This window comes from Kogia breviceps, chromosome 11, assembly GCF_026419965.1.
Source record: "Kogia breviceps isolate mKogBre1 chromosome 11, mKogBre1 haplotype 1, whole genome shotgun sequence".
In the NCBI taxonomy this organism is placed as follows: domain Eukaryota; kingdom Metazoa; phylum Chordata; class Mammalia; order Artiodactyla; family Physeteridae; genus Kogia; species Kogia breviceps.
The window spans coordinates 42,752,342-42,778,033 of NC_081320.1; the positions used below are offsets into that span (position 1 = coordinate 42,752,342).

General features: G+C 46.3%; 1 long non-coding RNA gene across 1 annotated transcript; it reads right to left on the reverse strand.

Annotated features, from left to right (window-relative positions):
• Positions 1-270: 270 nt before the first annotated feature.
• Positions 271-17,501, reverse strand: LOC136792074 (uncharacterized). The gene is made up of 3 exons (XR_010835241.1): positions 17,410-17,501; positions 6,741-6,825; positions 271-328 (listed from the first exon to the last, which is right to left on the reverse strand). It is a non-coding gene; the product is annotated as an uncharacterized lncRNA (long non-coding RNA).
• Positions 17,502-25,692: the final 8,191 nt, after the last annotated feature.

Here is a 25,692-nt window from a genome sequence, read left to right on the forward strand (position 1 = left end):
CCAGGCTTGGCCCATGGTTCAGAATGTATGCCCAGGCCAACCTCTCCACTTTGTTTCAGGAACGGTTTGGTGTGAATGCCAGGCAAAGTCTCAGGTCACTGGTAATGAAAGTCTGATGCTAGCGTCCCTTTCCCTGAGCCCCAACACTTGCCCTCTGGCAGTGACCCTTGAAGCCTCCTCAATATCCAGATGTCTGGTGTCCTGCAGCCTGGCTGGTATCCAGTCACACAACAGCGGCATTAATGGACCATGTAGGCATGGAGACTTCTGCTGGGCACGATGGACTTCAGTTTACTTAACTCGGTTATAAACAAAAGCAATAATTAGCCTGGGTGAGGGAGGAAAGGAAAAAGAAATAAATCAAGCCCAGGCTGAAGAAACACCTGCAGAAAGAACTCCTCAGGCCAGGGCAACAGCAGCTGTAGTAAACAAACCACGAGCGACCTTGACTCACAGACTATTAATTTGCTGATTGTTGATGGGTTTACATAGCCTAAAATGAGAAGAAACCATAGTCAGGCAGCAGCCCAATCACCCTGTATGGGAGCATTTAGTCATTGAAATAGCAAAGGTGGACCAGTCCTGGTCTAGGGCTTTGGGCATGGGTGGGGGCATTGCCATCATGGGGGCACCAAGTGGGGGCTGTACCCTCTACAGACTGGGAGACAGATGCAGACAGGTCAGATCTGCACTCAGAGAGCTCCAGTAGTAAGCAGAACCAGACAGGGAGATGTATGGGTCAGAACTTTTGGTTGCAACTTGAACCAATTTAGGAAAAAAAGATAAATATTTCCTCAGAGAATTCAGCCAAGTCATGACAAGAGCAAGGATGCAACTGGGCTTCAGAAAACCTTCAGGTACCCCCAGGTTTTTCTCTCCCTCTCTCTATCTGCCTACATCTCCCATCTCCATCTCTCATCTCCATCTCCATCTCCATCTCTCATCCCCCTCTCCATCTCCATCTCCATCTCACATTTCCCATCTCCATCTCCCACCTTCTTCTCCATCTCCATCTCTATATCCATATCCATCTCCCATCTCCATCTCCATCACCATCTCTCATCTCCCTCTGCATCTCCATCTCCATCTCTCATTTCCCATCTCCATCTCCCATCTCCATCTCCATCTCTCATCTCCCTCTCCTTCTCCATCTCCATCTCTCATTTCCCATCTCCATCTCCCATCTCCCTCTCCATCTCCAACTCCCATCTCCATCTCCATCTCCATCTCCCATCTCCATCTCCATCCCCATCTCCCATCTCCATCTCCATCTCCCATCTCCATCTCCAACTCTCATCTCCATCTCCACCTCATTCTCCGATCTCCATCTCTCATCTCTATCTCCACCTCTCATCTCCCTCTCCATGTCCATCTCTCATCTCCATCTCCATGTCCATTTCCATCTCCATCTCTCATCCATGGCTATCTGGGTGTTAGTTTCCTTCTATTACTGCACAATGGCTTCCTTCACACAAAGAAAAATGGTATCCAACATCTTCCAAGTTTTCCATCATACTAATTCTACCTCATTCCTCTCAGTTTTTGTTTTAAAAAAACATATCAGTGATATGAAATTGAGTGAGGTGGTTGGTCCTGAACCAATGAACCAGAACCAGAAGTGTAAGGAGCTATGTTTGACTCAGCTTGGGAAAGTCCCAATGATGACCATAAAGGCAGGGTTGCCAAAGACCAGGCCAGTCCCCTCTCTTCAGCCTTGTGGGTGGTAGGGACAGCAGGGAAGGGAGAGAACTCCAGGTGGAATGAGGGGGCTGGATATTAACACCACAGCTAGACACTGCAGTCTGTTGACAGTCACAATAAAGAACCATAATAGCAGCATGAGCAGCAGGAGTGCAAAGCAAATAATATGTGACTGAGTTGGGTAGATTAAAGAAGGTGGCACCAAGGTCACTGAAGAAGAGAGGAAGGTCATTCCAAGCTGAGAGGAGCAAATGGCAAAAGATATGGGGCCCTGAGAGGATGAAGATATGACAAGAGATGGCATGTCTGGGTGATGGGGTGGGGGTTGGGCCTGAAAAACCTGAAGGTGCTTTGACTTTATTATATAGTCATTGAAGAGCCAATGGTGGTTTTTTAGCCAGGGTGACATGATCATTCATTCACGCAACAAACACTCCCGGGATGCTGGCTGTTTTCTAGGCCTCATGCCGGGTTCTGGGGAGAGAGAGAAGGAAAATGCACGTTCCTGCTCTCAGAGAGCTCCTGGGCAGGTGAGAAAGAGATGCAGAAATGGATGATTACAGTGCCGGCCCTGGAACAGACAGAGGCTGTGCCATAGAGGCCAGGGCTGGAGTTATGACCTAGTGCCCCCAAAAGGCATGGAAGGGGGCGAGAAAAAGCTTCCCAGAGGGATCAACACTTGGCCCAAGTCCTGGGGACTGAGCAGGTGTCTGCCACATGGTTGGGGAGATGGAGAGAGTGAGATAGGTGGGAAACCCAGGCTGAGGAACAGGATGTGCAGTGTTCAGAGGTCACAGAGTCATTTGGAATAGCAAAGCAGGAATAAGAAGAAGAGGGGCCTGGGCTAGAAGGGGAAGCAGCAAGTATCTGGGTGTGCACCGTGGTCGTGGGGAGCCATAGAAGATGTGTAAGCAGGGGATGCACATGTAAGGAAGAGTCTGGCTTTACTATAGACCTGGAGAGGCAAGTCCAAATGGGAGGCAAGCTAGGAGGCAGTTGTGAGGCCCTCAGAGAAGTGATGAGACCTGGACTGAGGCAGTGGGATGGAGTGGAAGGGAAGGCTTTGAGGGAGCTCAAGGGATGGATTACATGGAGAGTGATGGAAAGAGCCTGGGAGGAGTGGGGGGCCATACTGGGAGCAAGGGCCCTGTGAGGAAAAGAAAGTTTGGGAAGAAAACCATGAGTTAGGTTTGATTTTGAAGTGTTAGTGGACCTCCTAAAGGAATTACCCCATTGTGAGGTGTAGAGTCAGGAGGTACTTCTGCATGAAAGACATAGACGTGGGAAATCTTACATCGGGAAGGCGGGGTTTGAATCCATGGGGTGCTTTACGTCTCTATGGAAAACACATAGAGAGAGAAGAAAGTGGGCCTGAAAAGGTAGCACCAACATTTAAAGGGGCAGAGAGAGGAAAAGTGCCCATGAAAAATATTAACGAGGACCCATCAGAGATAGTTGTCCCCCAATATCTGTTCTCCCTTCCTTATATGCAAGGGAATTTCTGCCTGGCTAGAGATCACAGTCCCCAGCTTGGTATGGCCATGCGCTATGTTCTGGCCAGTCAATTATGAGCTGAAGTGACATTGCACTCCCCACGCATCTGGAGCAGCCATCCAGGACCAAGAAATTGAAGTGGGACATGGAAGATGGCATAACAAACAGGAACAGGATCCTGAAACCATCACACTGCCACACCCGCCATGCACCCAGCCTTTTCCTTGAGAGAGAAGTAAATTTCCATGTTGCCTAAGCCACTGTATTTGGGGATCCTTTGTCTCAGAGGATGGTCAAGGAGGAGGGTGGTCAGTGTAATCAGACATCACGGAGGTCAAAGGAGAGAGGTCAGAGAAGGACTTGGCCATGAGGCCACTGGTGACACAGTGAACACAGACACAGTGAGATAGAGGGGCCTGAGTCCAAGTGGATTAGGCTGAGCTGTGAATGTCAAGTTGAGTGGAGAAGCAGGTGTAGACAAGTTCAAGAGGGTAGGCTGAGGGTGAGAGCCAAGACTACCAGCAGTGTAGAGACAATGGGAAGTGGTGTGCAGAGCTAGTAGAGGGGTGGGTAGCAAGGGAAGGGGTCCAGGGAAGCCCCTTAGCTGTGGGAATGCTCTTGAGGAAAAGTAAGTCCTGGGCTAGAGCATGGTGGCTGGGTTAGGCAGACCAGGATTATACATGAGGTGTGGTTGGTGGATACACCCTGTCCACAGGGTCCACAAAACACCCCAAGATCATGAAGGAGACCAGGAGAAAGTAAAGAATGGCCAAGGCAAGGTGAGGTGGGGGAATCAATGGCCACTTGCAACTAGACAGCAGGGAGGCCTGCACAAGGGTGGGACTGGAGTGTTTCATGGCAGGCTTGGGAAGGAGAAAGGTAAGCCAAGTTCCCATTGTCAGCACAAAGGGCAGATCTGAGGTCTGCCCACAAGTGCCTATCTCAGGTCACAGATTTCATGAAGCCATCAGTCAGTGTACAGTCTCTGGCTCCATCTGGGCTGATGTTTGCTGGGCAGGCAGAGTCAAGGGCTCAGGGCAGATCAGGTGCCCAATGGAGGAGGGAGGAAGGCAGAAGGGAAGCTAGGCCAAGAGAAAGAAGAAGGAGAGACCCATCTCTTGGTCCTGGACTTTCCATCCCTGGAACAGGAAGAGTGGGGACTGGAAAGGTCTGGGTCAAGAGGAGGTGACGAGTAGACGGCTGGGGACACGCTGGGCCTGAGGCTCCCCTGGAGAGTAGCCGGGAGACAGAGGGTCTCAGGCTCTGGTTCTCACGTCTCCAGGCCTGAGGAGAGCATGGCTGGAATGCACCACAAGCCAGCGTCCATCCCCCCGGGGCAGTCAGTGGGGAATCTCCAGCCCTGAAGTCATCACCACCCGAGGAGCCTGGACCCCGCCATGGAAAAAGGGTCCCGCAGGGGCGCCCGGCGCCGACCGGCAAGGATGAGCTCATAGCTGCTTGTGCCTCTTCCCCTCTTTTCCAGGCATCTCAGATTTCTGGATGTCAGGCGCATCTGACAGACAGGAGGAGAGGACAAGAAGGCGACTGGGATACAGACCCGAAGTGGGATGTAGGGCCCAGCGATGTTCCCCTCCACTCCAGTGCTGCTCCTGCTTGCCTGGCTCTGTCCTAGACCAGATCGAAAGCGGTCACCTTCCCTCCTCACTTCCCATTAAGGCACCAAAGGAGCCTTAATGACCAGTCCCCTAAGAAAACACACCTGTGTTACCTGGAGAAGTGACAGCACCTCTGTCTTCTCCCATCAGCCCAGACTACTTATCACATATCTGCTTTGGAAACAAGAGTCCTGGACCCAAAAGGATTAGGAAACATAGCAGAAGAGGTAGTCAGGGTGGCAGGAGCCTGGTGGGGCTGGGGGCATCATGGGAGGAGGCAAGGAGCCGCCACATGATGCTGCAGACAGAGCACTGTGCCAGGAGTCAGAGCATATGGCCCCAGCTCCCACTCCACCACTTCACAGCCCTTTGACCCTGGTGAAGTCGCTTTCTGTCCCAGGGCCTTGGTTTGCCCCTGACCTTAGAGTGTTTTGAGGCTCATTTGAAAGCACCGAGTGGGCTTTGAAACCTCACAGCTCTTTGCACTCAAGGGGAGCACATTACTGATGCAGGTAAAGTATACTTTTCTTATGGCTACCACACTGCCCAAACCCCTGGGCACCATTCACCCTGAGGCCTGTAAGCCTGTAAGCCTGTGCTGTGAATGGTGTTCTTGGGAGTGGTGCAGACCCGAACTGATGGCTGGGAAAATGGCTGTCCAGGAGGTTCCCTGCTTGGGGAATGGGGCCACCCTGGTCACCTGACCACTGGGTGTCTGGGAGCCAGGTCCCTGTAGGAGAACAGTCCTGCTTAGGACATTCTAGTCTAAACAAGGTCATGCTTCCCAGAAGGAGGCTACAGGAGGAAGCTGGCCCATTGCATCTCACAAAATTAGGACAAGATCAGACAGACTGCAGTTAGTGAGACAGTCAATGAGACTACAGAAGAGACAGGGACAGCTCTGGCACCTGGGAGACTAAATCAGACCTCGCTAGAGGACTACCCAGAACCCCTGATAGGTTATTAACAGTGAAGCCCAGATTTCCTGTCTGTACAGGAAACATCAGACCATCAGGGTCACTGCCATTGTCAATCACAGATGTAATAGGCCAGAGTGGCCTTGGAGGTTGAACATTCAGGCCTGACCCCTCTCCAGGTCATTGTCTCTACTGTGGGAGCCTGAGGGACAAGAGGCTCTACGTTCAGGGGCAGCCAATCTCACAGATGGACAGCTCTCCCTGGCATCCAGAATTGGAGGTCTTGTGGTGAGAAGTGTCATTTCACCTGCAGGGAGAATTTTCCAAGGGAAGAAAGGAAATGAGCTGCCAGTTATTGAGTCCTTGATCTGTGCTAGGACTTTACCTGCCATGTGTTGGACATATAGCAGGTACTCAATGAATAAGGTACTGAATGATTGAATGAATGGATGAACAGCAAGGGGAAAAAACCCTAAATCATATGACACCATGACTAACTGCAGTGATTTTGCCTCCTAAGGGAGTGATATAGTGATATAATATCTGCCTCTTCTAAGCAGATGCTTCAGGGTAAAGCAAAGTCCCTTGAAGAACCATGTGGTTTGCAAAGCTGCCCTCAGGGAAGAGAGATTGGGAGGCAAAGGGAAGTCGTTTGCTCAGCATAGGTAAACAAAAACTTGACAGCTCTGGAGAGAACCCAAGGGTGCAGGAAAGAGTACCTGGGAATTGGGAGAGTGCTGGAGCTGGGCAACATGGTGACCAATGAGAATGAGTAGTAGAGGTGGCAGATGGACTTTTCAGAAGCGTAAGGGCTAGAGATCACTCTTTAAGCTATCAATTGGGCTGTGCTTGCAGGGATCCAACCTCTAAAACATGACCCCCACAGTATAAGTAAAAGCTGTCTCATGTATGGCCCTGGTGGGGTGGTGTATCCATCAAATAAACTAAAGACCAACAAGCTGTTGAAGAAAGGTGTGGAGGTAGGGATTGACATACGGGTAAAAATACTTACCTTTGCTCATTTGCTCCTGTTCACAAGTCTGTGTGAGTTCAGTAGTCAATACGTCTAGCCATCAGAACTCTGGAAAAGGAACATGCTGCCTCACAGCATGGAAAGTGCTCCATCATTAGAGGTTTCCAAACAGAGTTCTCCCAATCTTCCCAACCCTGACAGTCCACATTTATGTGAAAATGGTCAAGCAAGTCCTTCCATTCATTGAGCCAACATCTTCCTACCTATCTCTTCCTCCCTTCTCAAGCAATACTGAGAAAAATTTTTGACCTTTATTCACACTCAAGTCCTTTAAAGATTTAAGGAGAGCCGTCATGAAGAGAACATTAGCTCTCTTCCCTTCCAAAACTTTCTCTCTCCTGATTTAGGCAAACATCAGGACTACACCTCCCAGCCTCCCTTGCAGTTAGGTACAATCACATGACTAAGTGATGTCCAATGATACTTGAGCAGAAGTGATGTGCAGCACTTCCTGGCCTGGTCCATAAAAACGTTCTTTGTTCTTTCCTGTCCTGCTGACCAGAAGTTTGATACCCAGGGCAATCAGAAGCCACGTATTAAGGATGGCAGTGGGTTTCCTGGTGTGAAGAGAGTCAATGTACAAGATGAGGATAGAGTGTGCAGCATCCCAGTAAGCATCCAAGCTTATTTGGCTGTGGTTTAGGTTGCAAAATACCTCAGCAAGTCATTCAAAGTCCTCCCTGCTCTGGCTCTAGCCAACCTTTCCGGCCTTATATTCTGCTGCTTCTCTCTATGAATCTTGTGCTCCAAACAACTTTCCCAGATTCTGTTGAACTTCTGGGAAGCCAGAAATACCATGGAAACCGAGGAGCAATGGCAAGCAGGTTTGAGGACTTTGCCATGCTGTGTCCTGCCTCTAGCTCCTGGTGTTTCCTCCCTTTAAATTGCTTTCCCCTCATCCCGGAGCCCCTCCACATTGACCAAGTCCTTCCTCCATGACCGTACCAGCCTCCCATGCTGCTTCCATTGCCCTTACTACCTCCTGCATTCTGAGCAAACAGCTGCTATCAGTCATTAAATAATTCACCAGTATTCCAGTTCTTCTCTTTCCAGTCCCCTCAGAAGATTGCACTTCCCTGCTGCTTTGGAAATTAGTCTTCCTTTGGCCATTAAAATGTAGGCAGACATGATAGGTGTCACTTCTGAGCAGAAGCTTGAAAACCCAAAACATGCTTCACCATATTCTCTTTTCCCTCTGCCACAACACTGGCAAAGTTACAGATGCTTGCCGAAAGCTGTAGAAATTTTGGAGTCTTTCATAACCACCCCCTAACCTAGCCCAAGCTGACCAGTACAGAAATAATGTATGATTCACCACATTCTCTTCTTACTGCCACGGTGATCCTAAAAGCACACAGAATTGGATCCTTCATCAGCATAGTCCATGGGTGACTATGAGAGCAGAACCACCTTCATAGTGTTAGAATTAAACTCTTGTTGTGTGAACTCCCTAAGGTATGGGGGCTATTCGTTATTACAGCATAACCCAGCCTATCCATACTATTGTCTTTAGATGTCATACCTATGTGGCTGTCTTATGATCTTGAGTAATATTCCCATACTGATCATACTGTGTCTGTCATTGCTACGTCCAGCATCACTGCCTCCATTACCAATACCACCATCCTCACTGTTATGAAATCCGACATCTTGACATCTCACCATTGTCACTATCACTTCCACTTTCATTGCCATAATTGTCAGTGTCAGCCACATTACTATCACCTCTTTTTGTATCACTCCCATCACTGCCATGAATCCCACTATTACCATCTCTCTCATCTCCACCACTATCACCACCATATCACTTCCACTATCACTTCTAATATCCCCTCCTCTAACATCTCCATCTTATCACCTCTGTCATCACTATGCAATAACTTTCATCATTCCACTGTAATAATTTTCACCATTACTTGCAAGATCATCACCTGCACTGTCACTAGCATCATCACGGCCTCTATCACTTCTCCTGTCACTCCTCTATTATGCTCATTACAAAATTCCCACTGTCACTGTCAATTTCTCTACCTCTATCAGCTCCATCATCACACTATTGCCACCACCTTCACTGCCATCCTCACTGGTAGATTCTAGGGGACATTCACAGCTCTCCCCTTCCTGTTTGCTGTAGCCTCAAGAAGGAGTGCCACAGTGTTACTCAGGTCTAAGAATATCTTACGATGCACTGTGCTAGTTTAGGCACTAGTAGGCCTGACTGTGTAGCCCACATGGGTGCAGTATGAGGACTACAGCCTGTTCCCCCAGGGAGAAAGCCCAATCATCTCTCCTTTATGGCTTGAACCTTGTCTTCCCACTCCTCTCTTTCTCTCCCATGTGGCAGCCACATGGTCCTGGAAAGGCCTGAGCAATGGAGCAAATGCAAGATGTTTCTATGTTTCTTGAGCTCCCTTTTGTGGCTTTCTGGTGAGTGTGGACACATCCAAGACTCGGGTTTGGACCTAGAGGCGGTAGATGGAGCAGGTCTTTCAGCTGATTTTGGTTCCAAGCCATTTGGACTGACTTAGTTGGTCAAGAAGTTCTCCACATAATCTAACATGGCTCACTAGAGTTTTCATTTTTATATTCTATTTAAATCTTTATTTTTTTTATCAAAGTCATACATGTACATATTTTTGAAAGCAAAATGTTCTACAAGGTTTATAATAAAAACCATAAGACTTCTGCTCTAATCCTGCTCACTTCTGAGTCCTCCTTTCCTGAGGCAAGCACTTTAAATTGTTTTAACTCTTTCTTCTAGTGTTTATTTCCATGTTTATAAATGACATGGTAATACTGGTACTTCTGGCATTTTTCAGTTTTAAGCTTTATCTACTGATCTTCTACAATGGAAAATGAGGAATCAACTCTCTTACAACACCACACACACGCACACACACACACACACACACACACACACACACACACATTTGCACAGCAATATTGTTATTGATCACAAAAATATCCAGGCTTTGCATTACTATTACTAAATTACTATCATTCACAGTTGAGCCACTTCTCCTTGTACAACTTTTTGGTTCTCTTGAAATTAATAATTACCTTGTTTTTCTATTTGCTCAATTTTCTACATGTCATTTACTAATTCATCCTTGAATTCTCCAATGGAATTGAAAATTTCCTTTGAATGTTCACAACTGTCAGTTTTACTTTCTTCTTGGAGACCTCCCACCTGGAGTCCTCCATCCTCATGGCCAATATGGACTGACTGTCTTCTGCATGTTTTGTACGACTGTCATCCTGACTCTACTTCACCATCATTCTCAGACTTCTCTTTATGTCTATCCTGATTGCTAGATCCTTTGTCTCCTTCCCCTTCCTTGGTTTACTTCTTAATTAAGGTGGATGACATTCCTCAATATCCTCCTGGAAAACAGTGCTTGGGAGGTAATTTTTAAAGATCATTCATGCCTCAAAATATCTTTATTTTTATTGTCATACTCAATTGTTAGTTGGGCTGGGTATAGTAATCTAGTGTGGAAATGATTTCCCTCAGAATTTGGAAGCATTGTTCATTTCCTTCTACTTTGTATAGCAGTTGTTGAGATCTTTGATACAATACTGATTCCCAATAATTTGTAAATAATCTTTTTTCCCCACTTGGAAACTTTTAGCTTTTATTTTCAGTGTTTTGCAATTTCACTGCAATGTGCTTTGGGTTGAGTTATTTTTGTTTTTAAATTCAGTTTGCTATGTACTCATAGAAGATTTTCAGTCTATAAACTCATGTTCTGCAGTTCTAGGAAGTTTTCTTATATTACTTCTTTAGTAATTTTTACCTCTTTCCTTTATTTTATTTATTTATTCTCTAGAACTTACATTTTTAGATGATGTTCCTAGACTGATCCTCATTTCTGTCAATTTCCATCTCTTTCGTATTTTTGTTCTCCTTTTTTGGGAATTCGTCCTGACTTTATCTTCCAACCCTTATTTTGAGTTTTGGTTTTTTTTTTTTTTTTTTTTTGTGGTACGTGGGCCTCTCACCGCTGTGGCCTCTCCCGTTGTGGAGCACAGGCTCCGGACGCGCAGGCTCAGTGGCCACGGCTCACGGACCCAGCCGCTCCTCGGCATGTGGGACCCTCCCAGACCGGGGCACGAACCCGCGTCCCCTGCATCGGCAGGTGGACCCTCAAGCACTGTGCCACCAGGGAAGCCCTTGAGTTTTAATAAAATATGGATGTTATATTTATATTCCCAAGAACTTTCTTTTTTTTGCTCCTTTTTAAAAAATTACCTCCAATTCTCATTTAAAGTAAGCATCACCTTTTTAATATTATTCTTAAAATGTTAATCATAATTTCCGTGCTTTCTTCTTCATTGTTTCCTGTATGTTCCTTTTTTCTCAGTTTGTTTTGATCTCTGCCTTTCATGTTGAAGGCCTTCCTGAAATATCAAGTAATTCTTAGCTGTCCATTCATATTGAAGTGTGAGGCACTAAAATTCTGATAAAAAATGTTGGAAGAAGAGGGAAAGTTGTTGACATGTGGGTTTCACCGAAAGGTAATTGAGTGGGACTTGCTGTTTCACTGGAAGACCAAATATCAAAAACTATAGGCCTTTTTTTCTTCAGAAAATAAGTTTTCCCTGGAAAGTATACTCCAATAGCTTCCCTGTGTGATATTAACCTGGCTTCCAGTGTCCTGGGGATTGATAAGGAAGAGAACAGAGAGCCTCACCGTTCAGGAAGCAGGTTTCTTTACAGATTGGCTCCTCATCTCTCCCCCTGTTTTACCTGATGCCTCAATGTTCAGAACATTTCATGTTCAACATCTCAGAACATAAACCTTCTGTATTCTGCCAGCATGGGAGGGAATGATTATCTGGTTGCATAGGGTAGGGAATAAGCCTGAGGTGGGGAGGTTCTTACTGTTGTTTTTTTTAACTTGTAACCAATCCTCCCATTTTTTTCACCCTCATTCTGAATTCCTGCCTTCAGAAGTAACTGGTACTTCCAATTTCCAGGCTTTTCTGGGATTCTGTGGCTAGAAATGTTTTGCTACCTATTTGCTCCTGCCATTTACCCCCACAACCTTGCAGGTCTGGGTGTCAGTTTCCTGTGATCTGCTAAGTCAGGTACCACTCATCCATCCACTTTCTAATATCCAAATTCTTGACGTCTCTTCTCTGCTGCCATTTCTTCTCCCATTCTCTTTTTCCTTGTGGGTTTATTAATTTTTTAAAATTCTATTGATGACGTTTTAGTGAGGCTTCTGGAAGTAGCCAAGATAAACATGTGTGTTCAATCAGCAATGATTAAGAAGTCTAATGTTCTCTATTAGAATTTAGGGTGAAAGTAACAGTTAATCATAAAACATTCTTTCACCTTGCTCTGCCTGCATCCTCTGGGCCTTTATCTCCTGGAGTCGATAACTGGTTGAAAGTAGTCCTGATCACAAATCACCATATCTCACCATGACTCCAAATCAAGTGGAACACAATTATCCTAAACAATACAAACATCATCACCTCTATCATGGACTTTATTACCACCATCACCATCACTGTTATCCTTACCTTGACTGCATCATAGCCTCCATTACCATCTCCACTACTGCTCCCACCAATACCATAGCCACCATCTCCATCGATACTCTTTGTGGTGTGTCCATCACCACCATCACTTCTGACAACACCACCACACCTTCCACCATCATTATCTCATCATCATGAGTACCATCAACTCCAATGTTACCACTTCCATGATTTTCACCAAGATTTTCATCATCTCCTCAAGTATTATCACCTCTGGAAAGTATTTTTAAACTATATATTGAATATATTCTTCCTTTTGGGTTGCAATGGTGATCTTCAGTACATGAATAAGGAGTAATTTCTACCGTTGAACACACAGCATTCTTATTCTGAAAAGGGAGGGGTGGGAAAGAACCTACTGGTTTCTCCAGCTCAAGCTGCATACATGGGAATGGATGATGTCGAAAGGAAACATTCATTGAGCCTTTTCTATGTAATAGACATCATACTAGGCACATGAGTTAAAGTATTTTCTCTGGTAAGAATCATTGCCCCAGTTTTACAAGGAGGAAACTGAGATTCCCAGATGCTAAATAACATACTCAAGGCCACACAGTTAATGAGTGTTGGAGCCAAGATTCCAACCCTGTGTGACTTCAAAGTCCATATTCTTTCCATTACACCATGCTGGCAAGAAATCTCAGGAGCTTGGTTTAAGCACAATGGGTTATGACTCTGAGCAAATAGAGCCATTGTCATGGTCCCTGATCTCAGGGAGATCTGATCTGATGAGGCAGGAAGAAGCCTCTCTCTCAAAGACTGTTATCTGATGAAGAAGATTCAATCCCAGCCTCACAGAGCCTATGCTTTGCCTGCAGGCCTCACTCAAACAATTCTTCACAGTGCCCAAGCCCTGCCACCTCTCCCTGACCTTGGGTTCCCAGAGGGAGAGGGAGGGAGTGTGGACATCCAGTCCTGGGAATGCCTGGGGTTGGGAGAGCTGAGCTATTTTGGGATTGTTTACATTTGGAATCTTCCTGATCTTTGGTCCCAGAAAAACACCCACATGTTGGAAACTCTTCTGAGTTATTCACTACTGGGGTTTTTCTTCATCTCCTTCAGCTTTTTCTTCTTCTTGGATGGAAAAAAAATCTGCTAGTGATTAGTCACAACCTGTGAGGCTCAGCTTTTGACAGCCCCACTGAGAAGAGAGAGACAAAGAGGCTCAGAGAGGGGCCCATGGGCAGATGTTGCTTGGAAGGAAATGTGGTTCACAGCATTGACCTCCCGGGGTGAGGGATGGTCCATTCACCTCTATCTGCCAAGGGACAATTGCTCCCTGGACCATGGCTGTTTCATTCCAACCCTTCATCCCGACTTAACTGGGGAGCACAAGCCAGAGCATGCATTAGAAGGAGGCCTAGGGGTCAGGATGTGGGGAAGCAGGCTAAAAAGAGAGGAGAGGGGAGCAGGTGCCAAGCACAAAGGATGTCTGCCCAATGGGGTCCTTTGGACCATGGTCTCCACTGACAACCCAGAGTGTCCATTTCAGGGTGGAAGTATAAACTGTGATAATCCCATACCCTCTTGGACATCCATATGATCCTTGGCAGGTCTTATTACATGTTTGGGCTCCTGGAAATCCCAGAGTTTGAGCAGGCCTCCTGCTTTTTTTGTGAGAAGGCTAAGGGTCAGTTGAGGCTGAGCACTGTCCACAGAGACAAGGACAAAGGGATATTGTTTGAGCTGAAGAACTAGGGCCTGAAGGTCAGATCTGGATCCAATTTTAAAATCTAAGGATTGTGAAATCCTTAGGGGAGGGCGTAATAAAGGGAATCTGGGAAATATCCCTTGGTGTGGGTCTTTTTAAAGAGGTTCCAAAGCAACAAAGGGAAAATCAATTAATACAATAAGTAACAATACATCAGGATGGCTTAATGTCAGTGGAATGGCAGAGCTGTCCCTAGGTTGTGTGGGACCCCAGGAAAATATATTTTTGCCAAGCTCCTATCTACGTAAACAATTTGAGTCATTCAAAATCAGCATGTCATCACCATTCTGAAAGCCCAGTCTCGTGTGATCCCACATAAAAAATAATTCACCAGCCAGGGGAGAAATCCACTTGCCAGAATGCCTGCCTGGAACTAAGCATGGCTCTGAGGCTCCAGAATGACTGCATAGGCAGGAGTCGCATTGTTTGTTGGGGCATCTGGTCGACCCCACACATGGGGTAGAGGTTCAGAGGGCAGTTGAAGGAAGAGAAAGAGGGACTGGAGCCCACACAAGTCCCAGTTAAAGTTCAGGTTGCCCCACTCAGATGGCACTGCCAGCCTTGTCAGTCCTAACCACAGAAGGGGACCCAAAACTTTTAAAGAATGCACTCCAAGGCACAGGGGCCATCTTTCCCAGGTCTAAGAATGGTACTGAGACTAGAGGCAGTGACATCTCAGCAGGGCACCTTGTACCTCTGTGATGGGGGGAGGAATTATGGGGGGCAGGCTGTGTCTTTTACTAGCTGTGTGACCTCAGGCCACCCTCTGCTCCTCTCTGGTCTCAAGTTCCTCATCCATAAACCAGTAATGGTAATGCCTACCCTACAGAGCTGTTGTGAAGTGTAATAGCCCAGTGTCCTGGTCCTGCCTCTGCCTTCAAAGGGTGGAGCTGCCCATGGGCAGTGTGGTCCAGGTCTAGAATCTTGACCCTGCCTTCCAGCGTCCCCAAGGTGGGGCTGTGCTGGCCAACATCACTTCTCCTTGCCCCAGGTACTAGCTCTGAGGAGGAGCTCATCTCTTGAGAAGAGGAGTCTCAAGGCCAGGCCCCTGGTGTGGGAGGGCAGAAGGCCGAGGTACAAGCGTGTTATCCAAAACAAGCAGTTGAGGCCAGCAGGGTTCAAGCTGTGGACCTGACAGGAGGGGAGGAAGGCCCAGGCTGGGTCACCCAAGAGAGGGTCTTGAGGATGTTATGCCAGCAGAGACACTGCCAGCTTGGACTGAAGGGGACAGAGAGGGTGAAATAAGAGAAGGCAGAATGACAATGAAAGCAAAGACTGGAATGCCACAGCCATGAGCCAAGGAATGTGAACAATCATCCATCCTGGGAAAGGTGAGGGGATGGACTCTCCCCTCTGGGGGCTTTGCATCCAGGAGCTCAGGAAGTCTTTGGGCTGAGAGTCATTCTGGTCTTGTCTTAGGAAAAGAATGTGGCAGCTGAGCCCTCAGAGAAAAATATGTAAGTCTCCCTTTTGATTCAGTCCTGTGTGTGACTGAATCCTAGTGGCTGCTTAGTACAAGTCCACATTCCCATCCCCAAAGTGTCCCCTGAGTGAGCTGAGGAGCACCCATGGTCTGGGGTCAGGTGAAGGGTGAAGATCAGGGCTTGAATAAGCTAAGCAGGCCCTCTCTGACTCCCTCTTTATCTCCCTATTGACCGCTCCTCTTAATACTACACTAAGTGGCCTCCTGGAAAATCCCCTCTGGTGTCACGTGTTGTTACCTGGGGAACCAGACTGACAGCTCCTAGGACCCTCAGGTCAGTCAAAACAAGCTAGAACAGCCCCCAGAGATAAAGGCAAGGGAACCCTTGGCAATGACCCAGCAAAGGCTCCACAAGAGCCTGTCATGAAGGTGGTCCAAGTGCTTGCCATCCCCAGAGCGCTATCCTGCCAGGGGGCTAGCCTGGCCATTTGCCCACTCTCCTCACTGCAGAGCCCTCTGAATCCTCAGGCTGGGAGGCAGCCCCCTGCTCAATCGCCACCTTCATTTGGGAGTGCCTCACTCCTTCATCTATGGCTACTTTTTTTGAAGCAAACTGTAGTCTGTCAGAGGATTTTGTTTTCTTACTTGCAAATTTGAATGAAAAGTCTTACTAAGATATAAAAATCAATTCCATTGAATTACAGTGCACATGTAATGCAACAACATGAAAAGAAAGAAGAGACGCCCCTGTACTTTGATGGAATAAGGGCTGAAACCTCGGGTGCAATGACATGCCTGGAAATACAGTCCCATCCTGGTAACAGAATGTGGGACAGGTTCTGGCCCCACCTGAAGAGGAGAAAGATCTAGGTGCCTGTTGGGTCCAGAGATCTGGAATGAGGGGAGAAGGGATCTCCATAATCGTGTCCCAGATGTCATCTAAGCCTGAGATTTGCCAAAGTGGGGGAAGTATGGGAAAGACCACTAAGAAATCAGGACAGAGGAAAGAAATACATGTGAGGGAAAGACTGAGGCCCAAAGTATGAAGGGTGCGTCCACAGCACCGGGGGGCCTTGGCCTAGTTTGGTGACATCAGGATGCTGGCACCACTCAGGTCAACCAATGCTCTTCTGCTCAGAATATCTTACCATTTATTAACAATCTCCTTTTAGATCACTCTCATAACTAACAACTCCAGGGAGGGAGGCTGTGCATTATTTCTGCCATTTTACAGATAGAATAGCTAGGGTGAAGGGATGACATTTTGTCCTTCCTTGCTGACCCACTTCTTCCTGGAGCCCTCAGGGGCTGGTCCCAGCCTCATAAGTTGGTGGAACCCCATATTCGCCCCTCACCACCACTGGCTGGGGTAAAGGGGAGCCAGAGCTGACAGAGCCAGGTCAAAGAGGGTGGCTCTCAACAGGACAAGAGGGGCCACCCATCACCAGGAAGTAGCCCACCTCTCCTGGCCAGATGCCTTCCCCCACCTTCATCAGCTAAACTTCTTAGGCCAGGGTCTCTAGCTTGGACCTGTTGTCCAGTAGCACTGGCACCTTGGGAACCAGCCCTCACTCTGTCAGAGAAAGATTAGCCTCATCTCGAGTACCTGTGCCCCCATGCGCCCACTTCATTCTGTTTACGCCACTTCGTGCTAGAATCATGCCTGCCCAGCCTCCACCCTTAGAGAGTTTCCTAAAGGCAAACTCTGGGTCTCTCTCCCCTCTACTTCTATATAATTACTCCCAAGACTGCTTCTTGCTTATTCTTTTCTTTTTAGTACCCTGCTATCTCCCCCGCAGAAAACTTGTTGATACTTTCTCCTCCCAGACACCCATCTGTCTAACTTGGATTTTCCTCCATAGACTGATAGAGATTCACCACGTGTTTGCCATTCCACGAATGGGTCTGAGTCTCCCTGTTTGCCGGATGGAGAAAGCGAGTCTCAGAGAGGTTGGGTAACTTGCCTGTCAGGAAGTAGTCCTGGACCTCTGGCCTCCCAGTCTGGGGTCCTTTCCCCCAGACAACCTCGCCATGGCCTCCTGGTGTTCACCCCAGAAAAATCCAGGAGCCGGGACAAGAACTGGGACAAAGAGGAGGACACTGGGGCCCAGGCCTTGACCCCAAGTTCCTATTTATAATCCTTGTTCCGGAGACAGCCACTTAAACACACATTCCTGATAACTGAATAATCTTTGGCACCAAGCAAAAAATAGCCTGTGGCCCAGACCACAATTGCACAGCAGGGGCAGTGTGAGCAGGGGCGACGTGGGGCTGGATGGTGCAGGACAGGCTACCGAGGGGGGAGAGCAGTAGCAGGCGGGGCCTGGCTTGGGACAAGTGAGTGGGACTGCAAATATAGCCAGTTAAATATAGCCTTGCTGACCTGGACATGGGGCCAGCCTCCTCTGCAGGGAGTGTTTCCCAAATCAGCTTGGATCTCCTTTTCCCAAAGGAAGTGAGAGCCAGAGGCCTGGAGGGGAGGAGCTGGAGGGACCTTGATGGCAGTAGTGCTCAAGGCACTGGAGAAATCTGCAAACACACTGGGGACCAAAAGCAGTAGCCCTGCTGACATCTTCAGGAAGTGCCAGTCTGATGGGGAGGAGTGGCCATGCCCTGAGCCAGAAAACAGAGGGTTTCTCATTCCCCAAAACAGCTGCTTAAGACCCCCTGCATCTTCCCAACTCCGGAAGGACTGATGCTGAGGCCTCTTTTTCCAGAAGGCTCAGGCCAGGGCAGAAATGGAAGTGAGAGACATGGAAAGTTCTGGAGTCCAGAGCCCTGAGGGAGCTCAGAAGGAAGCAGGAGGCCTGACTCAGGTGGAGGCCTCAGAAAAGCAGCCATGGCTCCTCCTTGCCTCAGGGTCTCCCTAGAGCAGGATCTTGGACCAGTAGGCCCCAGGTTGATGCCAAGGTGACATTCTTGGCTGCTGGGGGTGACATTCTTGGCAAACGTTTCTCTGCTCCTAACAGTTCCCTTCCACCACCCTTCAGTTGCTCCGCTGAAGCAGGAACTTGGTTCTGAGATCTAAATTTGAGGGAGTCAGTGTGCCCACCTTTCAAGAGTTCACAGACGATAGTAAATAGGGCAACAACGCCAGATCTGAGGCCCTCCTATCTGCATGGAGGCATCACTGACATTCTGGGAGGTTCAGGCAGCGTCTCATTCAGGGTTGGGGATAAGCCTCCTCACTGGTCCACTACTGTAAGCCACCTGAAGAAGTCTTGCCTCAGTCCCTGCTGCCACCGTTCCCTGAAAACCCCCTCCATGCCCAGATGTCCCCAAGCTCCGAAAGTCGCCAAGCCTGCAGTAGGCCAAACTGTACTGCTTTCCTTCTGATCCTCCTTGGCCTTGAGTCATCAGGGCCCCACAAAGAAACAAAAAGAACATCCCTGTCCCTGTTACTGTGCTGTGGATCCCAACGTATCACTGCTTGTGCTCCAAATCCCACAAAGTTCAGCAATTTTCTCTCTGTCAAGTGTGTGGTCTACACTTAGCACACTTTGCTTGCCCTTCCAATTTGGAGGAATCCTCCTAGAGTGTGGTCTTGTGGGAAGAAATGCCACACCCATCACTTCAGAAGATGAGGGTGCCAGGGCCAAGTATTCTGTGCAGCTCAACAGGGAGAATGCCAAGAGGAACCCCTCAGCTCCCCATCAAGGCTGCAGCCATCAAGGGTGCTACAAGAGTGTGGGGAAGGGGCTGGCCATGCAGGCCCGAGGCAACCCACTCTGGGCTCCCAGTGTGGGGTGCTGACCCTTCATTTCACAAAGATACCCAAGAGCCCCCCACCAACTAGCCAGGTGGTTTGCTAGTTACTGTGGCTGTGAGTAAACGAGGCCCAGGAGCTACTCTGGAAATGGCTCACGGTCAGGTGTGCCAGAAGTGATGATGGAGGCCAGCTGAGACAGTGGGGATGGGGGATCAGGAAGGCCTCTGGAGGCCAGGGAGGCAGAGGGGGCAAGGGATTCCAGACAGGGATCCTGTGTATAAAAGGCCCAGAGTGAGAGGAGGATGTGGAAGAGGGGCATTGTGGCTGGTGCTGAGAATGAGAGGGGAGAGAGACAGGAGATGCAGGATGCTGGAGGAGGGAGAGGGGGCCAGATCATGCCTTGGACTCCATGTTAAGGAGAATCTTCCTGAGGGCAATAGGGAGCCATTGAAGGGTTTTAATGAGGGGGCGGTAACCTGATCTATTTCTAGGTCAGAAATGTCCTTTGGCCACAGTATGGAGAGTGGATGGGGTGGGGGTAGGGGGTAGATGGGATGCGGGCAGACCAGTTAGGAGGCACTAGCAGATGTCCAGGGGAGCAATGGTGTTAGCCTGAAGATGGGAGGAGGGGGTGGAGAGAGCTGGGCAGTCCTGAGATGTATTTAGGAAATAGAAATCATAAGATATGGTGAATACTTGGATGTGGGAAGGAGAGGCAGAGAGAAGTAAAACATTCAGTCATTCATTCATTTATACATTCACTTATCAGCTATACAATGAACATCTAACACATGACGTTCTTTGCTAAGCCCTGGGGATACAGTAGCGAGCGAGACAACAGGTCTCTGCTCTCGGGGTTTACATTCTAGATGCATAGGAACGATGCAAAATAAACACATAAACAAATTCAAAATCATTTTAGGGGCTTCCCTGGTGGCGCAGTGGTTGAGAGTCCGCCTGCCAATGCAGGGGACGCGGGTTCGTGCCTCAGTCCGGGAAGATCCCACGTGCCGCGGAGCGGCTGGGCCCGTGAGCCATGGCCGCTGAGCCTGCACGTCCGGAGCCTGTGCTCCGCAACGGGAGAGGCCACAACAGTGAGAGGCCCGCATACCGCAAAAAAAACCACAACAACTCATTTTATGTAGTGGCAAATGCTATGAAGGTAATAAAACAGGATAAATAATACAGAGTGGTTTGGGGAAAGGTACTGCTTTAGACAGGATGTTCATTGAAGCCATTTCCAGAGAAGAGAATCAAAATGCAAAGGCTCAGAGTGGAGAAGAATTTGCAGTTGTTTTTTGTTTGTTTGTTTGTTTTGCGGTACGCGGGCCCCTCACTGCTGTGGTCTCTCCCGTTGCGGGGCACAGGCTCCGGACGTGCAGGCTCAGCGGCCATGGCTCACGGGCCCAGCCGCTCCGCAGCATGTGGGATCTTCCCGGACAGGGGCACGAACCCGCGTCCCCTGAATCGGCAGGCGGACTCTCAACCACTGCGCCACCAGGGAAGCCCGAATTTACAGTTTTTGAAGAAAAGAAGAAAGACCAGTATAACTGGGGTGTAGTAAGTGAGGAGAAGCTTGGAGAAAGTGAGTTTGGAGTGTTAGGCAGCTGCCAGATCTTGTAGGCCACAGTGAGGCATTTCCATTTTATTCTAAGTGAATTGGGGAGTCACTGAAAGGTTTTTTTTTTTTTTTTTTTTTTTTTTTTTTGCGGTATGCGGGCCTCTCACTGTTGTGGCCTCTCCCGTTGCGGAGCACAGGCTCCGGACGCGCAGGCCTAGCGGCCATGGCTCACGGGCTTAGTTGCTCCGCGGCATGTGGGATCTTCCCGGACCGGGGCACGAACCCGTGACCCCTGCATCGGCAGGCGGATTCTCAACCACTGCGCCACCAGGGAAGCCCCTGAAAGGTTTTTAAATAAGCAGAGGAGGGACATGATCTGATTTATGCTTTTTTGAAAGATTATTTTAACTGTTTTATGGAAAGAAAAAAAGTGGCTGTATTAGTTTTCTATGGATGTTGTAACAAAAACCACAAACTGAGTGGTTTAAGCAATATAAATTGATTATCTCAGTTCTGGAAGCTAGAAGTCTGAGATCAAGGTGTCAGCAGGGCTAGTTCCTTCTGAGGGCTTGAGAGAGAATCTGTTTCATGACTTTCCCCTAGATTCTGGTGGGTTGTTGGTAATTTTTCACTTTCCTTGGCTTGTAGAAGCATCAACCCAATCTCTGCCTTCATTTCACGAGGCAATCTCCCTATGTGCGTGTCTTTGTCCTGACTTCCCCTTTTTATTAAGGATAGCAGTCCTATTGGGTTAGGGCCCACCCTAGTGACCTCATCTTAGCCTAATTAATTATATCTGCAAAGACTCCACTTCCAAATAAGGTCACATTTGAGGTACTGGGGTTAGGAGTTCAACATATGAATTTGGAGGTGGACACAATTCAACTCATGACATTGGCATTCACTCCTATGCTTGGTAAGTATAATTTGATACTAGGGATCTTAGGCAGTTACACTGTTGAGTATCCAGTGAAGAACTAGTGGATGGTGATGCTTTGTTGAGGTGGTAATACTGAGGAGCCAGCGTGTGAGGAAATGACAAGTTCAGCTTTGAACATGATGATTTTGAGGTGTCTGCAAAAGATTCAAGAGGAATATCCAGTAGGCAACTGAACATATGTTGTGGAGCACAGGAGAGGAATTGGGGCTCGAGGTGTTGATTTGGGGGCCATGAGAATCTCAGGCAGTAAAGTCAAGGAAATGCATGAGGTCATTGGGAGACATGATGTAGAGAGAAAATAAAACCAACATGTAGGGGCTCTTTGCTAAGGAACACTGACAATTTAGGCCCGGGCTAAGGTGACTCCAAAGTAGACTGAACAGGGGCAGCAGAGACAGGTGGAAAATTGGGAAAGAGTGATACCATGTGAGCCAGAGGAAGGCAGAGTTTCAAAAAGGAACAAATTGACTTCTACTTCTGGTACTGATGGGCTAAGTTATTTGGATCAATCCTCCTACTGAGGACAACTGAAAATGATAGGTGATTACTTTTAAAAACATAATCTTAAGAGCACAGAAGAGCTCACAAGGAAATGGAAATTACCAGGCTAAATCTAGAAGGAGGAGATTGCCCAGAAAGGTAAGGGAACCCCCCAACCCTGAAGGCACTTGACAATCTGTAAGACAAAGCTTCAAAACCAAGCTGTGATTTTTCACACCTCTCATGAAAAGGAGGAGAGCATAGAAAGCCCAGGGTTTTCCCAAATTCTGACAGACCACTCCCACATTAAGCTGGAATCATGAAAAACTATACCCTCAAGGGTGAATTGAAAGTAAAATGGCCACTCACTTTCTCTTCCCCCAGCATCCATGCACACATGTGTATACACACACACACACACACACACACACACACACACACACAAACACACACATAATCCTGCCTCCCAGGATTATGCAAAAGTTAGTTTGATGTAGAAGAGATCTGGGGAGAAGAAAAGGAAAGAAAAGAAGGAGGTAAGGTAGGGAAGGAGGTAGGGAGAAGAAAGAGAGAACAAGGAAACCCATCCCTGAGAGTTTGCAAAACAAATACAGGTCGTTCACTGGAATCACTGACCAAATTTGTGTCACTGGGGAAGTCCAAGAAATCTCAAGTTGTGAGATTTTATGTAATTGGGGTCATAATTTTAATCAGTTTTTTACTATTATAGTATTTAAAATACAGCATTTTTAATCTAATTAAGTGTGTTTACATAAGATGTCAAAAACCTAAGGATATAAGTCATGGATATACTTACCAAAGAAAAGCTGCAGTAACAGACAAGAGAGACTTTAAGAAAAAGGCATTACTAAGATAAGGCTATTTATTCACAATCAAAAAATTTTAGTTCACCAGAAAGGTATAATGAATTTAAACTATGTGTACCTAATAACATAGCCTCAAAAGTGTATAAAGTAAAAATTATGAGAACTTCCAAAAAACTGACAAATCCACAATCGCAGTCGGAGATTTTAACACATTTTGTTACTTGATACAACAGAAAGAAAAAATCAATAGTGATGTAGAAATTTTGAAAAACACTATTAACAAACTATACCTAATGGACATATACAGAAAATAGCGCCCAGCAACTACAGAAGAGACATTTTTCTTCAAACACAGTTGGAAGATTTATACAAGTTGATCATATACTGGGTTCCAATGCATATCTCAATAAATGTAAAAGAAAAAAGAACATGCTCTCTAGTCCCAATGCAATTAAATGAGAAATTTGTAACAAAAGAGATAACAGAAAAATACTGTTATGTTTGGAAGTTAAGAAACACATTTGTATATAACCTAAATGTCAAAGAGTATATAATATGAAAACTAGAAATTATTTTGGACTATGCAATAATGAAAATATTATATATGAAAAATTGTGATGCAACAAAAGCAGAAAGAAGAAAATTTACTGCCCTGATATGTTAGAAAATTTACTGCTTGTTCCTTGATATATTAGAAAAGGAAAGAAGTTGGAAAATAATGAACTAGGCATCAATTTCAATGTTAGAAGAACACCAGAACAAACCCAAATATAATAAAAGGAAATACAAAAATAAGAACAGACAAGGTTGCCCACTCTCACCACTCTTATTCAACATAGTTTTGGAAGTTCTAGCCACAGCAATCAGAGAAGAAAAAGAAAGAAAAGGAATCCAAATCGGAAAAGAAGAAGTAAAGCTGTCACTGTTTGCAGATGACATGATACTATACATAGAGAATCCTAAAGATGTTACCAGAAACTACTAGAGCTAATCAATGAATTTGGTAAAGTAGCAGCATACAAAATTAATGCACAGAAATCTCTGGCATACTTATAGAGAATCCTAAGGATGCTACCAGAAAACTACTAGAGCTAATCAATGAATTTGGTAAAGCAGCAGGATACAAAATTAATGCACAGAAATCTCTGGCATTCTTATACACTAATGATGAAAAATCTAAGAGTGAAATTAAGAAAATACTCCCATTTACCATTGCAACAAAAAGAATAAAATACCTAGGAATAAACCTACCTAAGGAGACAAAGACCTGCATGCAGAAAATTATAAGACACTGATGAAAGAAATTAAACATGATACAAATAGATGGAGAGATGTAACATGTTCTTGGATTGGAAGAATCAACATTGTAAAAATGACTCTACTATCCAAAGCAATCTACAGATTCAATGCAATCCCTATCAAACTACCACTGGCATTTTTTACAGAACTAGAACAAAAAATTTCACAATTTGTATGGAAACACAAAAGACCCCGAATAGCCAAAGCAATCTTGAGAACGGAAAATGGAGCTGGAGGAATCAGGCTCCCTGACTTCAGACTATACTACAAACCTACAGTAATCAAGACAGTATAGTACTGGCACAAAAACAGAAATATAGATCAATGGAATATGATAGAAAGCCCAGAGATAAACCCACATACATATGGTGGTCACCTTATCTTTGATAAAGGAGGCAAGAATATACAGTGGAGAAAAGACAGCCTCTTCAATAAGTGGTGCTGGGAAAACTGGATAGGTACATGTAAAAGTATGAAATTAGAACACTCCCTAACACCATACACAAAAATAAACTCAAAATGGGTTAAAGACCTAAATGTAAGGCCAGACACTATAAAACTCTTAGAGGAAAACATAGGCAGAACACTCTATGACATAAATCACAGCAAGATCCTTTTTGACCCACCTCCTAGAGAAATGGAAATAAAAACAAAAATAAACAAATGGGACCTAATGAAACTTCAAAGCTTTTGCACAGCAAAGGATACCATAAACAAGACCAAAAGACAACCCTCAGAATGGGAGAAAATAGTTGCAAATGAAGCAACATACAAAGGATTAATCTCCAAAATTTATAAGCAACTCATGCAGCTCAATAGCAAAAAAAAACAAACAACACAATTCAAAAATGGGCAGAAGACCTAAATAGACATTTCTCCAAAGAAGATATACAGATTGCCAACAAACACATGAAAGAATGCTCAACATCATTAATCATTAGAGAAATGCAAATCAAAACTACAATGAGATATCATCTCACACCAGTCAGAATGGCCATAATCAAAAATCTAGAAACAATAAATGCTGGAGCGGGTGTGGAGAAAAGGGAACCCTCTTGCACTGCTGGTGGGAATGTAAATTGGTACAGCCACTATGGAGAACAGTATGGAGGTTCCTTAAAAAACTACAAATAGAACTACCATACGACCCAGCAATCCCACTACTGGGCATATACCCTGAGAAAACCATAATTCAAAAAGAGTCATGTACCAAAATGTTCATTGCAGCTCTATTGACAATAGCCAGGACATGCAAGCAACCTAAGTGTCCATCAACAGATGAATGGATAAAGAAGATGTGGCACATATATACAATGGAATATTACTCAGCCATAAAAAGAAATGAAACTGAGTTATTTGTAGTGAGGTGGATGGACCTGGAGTCTGTCATGCAGAGTGAAGTAGGTCAGAGGGAGAGGGGCAGATACCGTA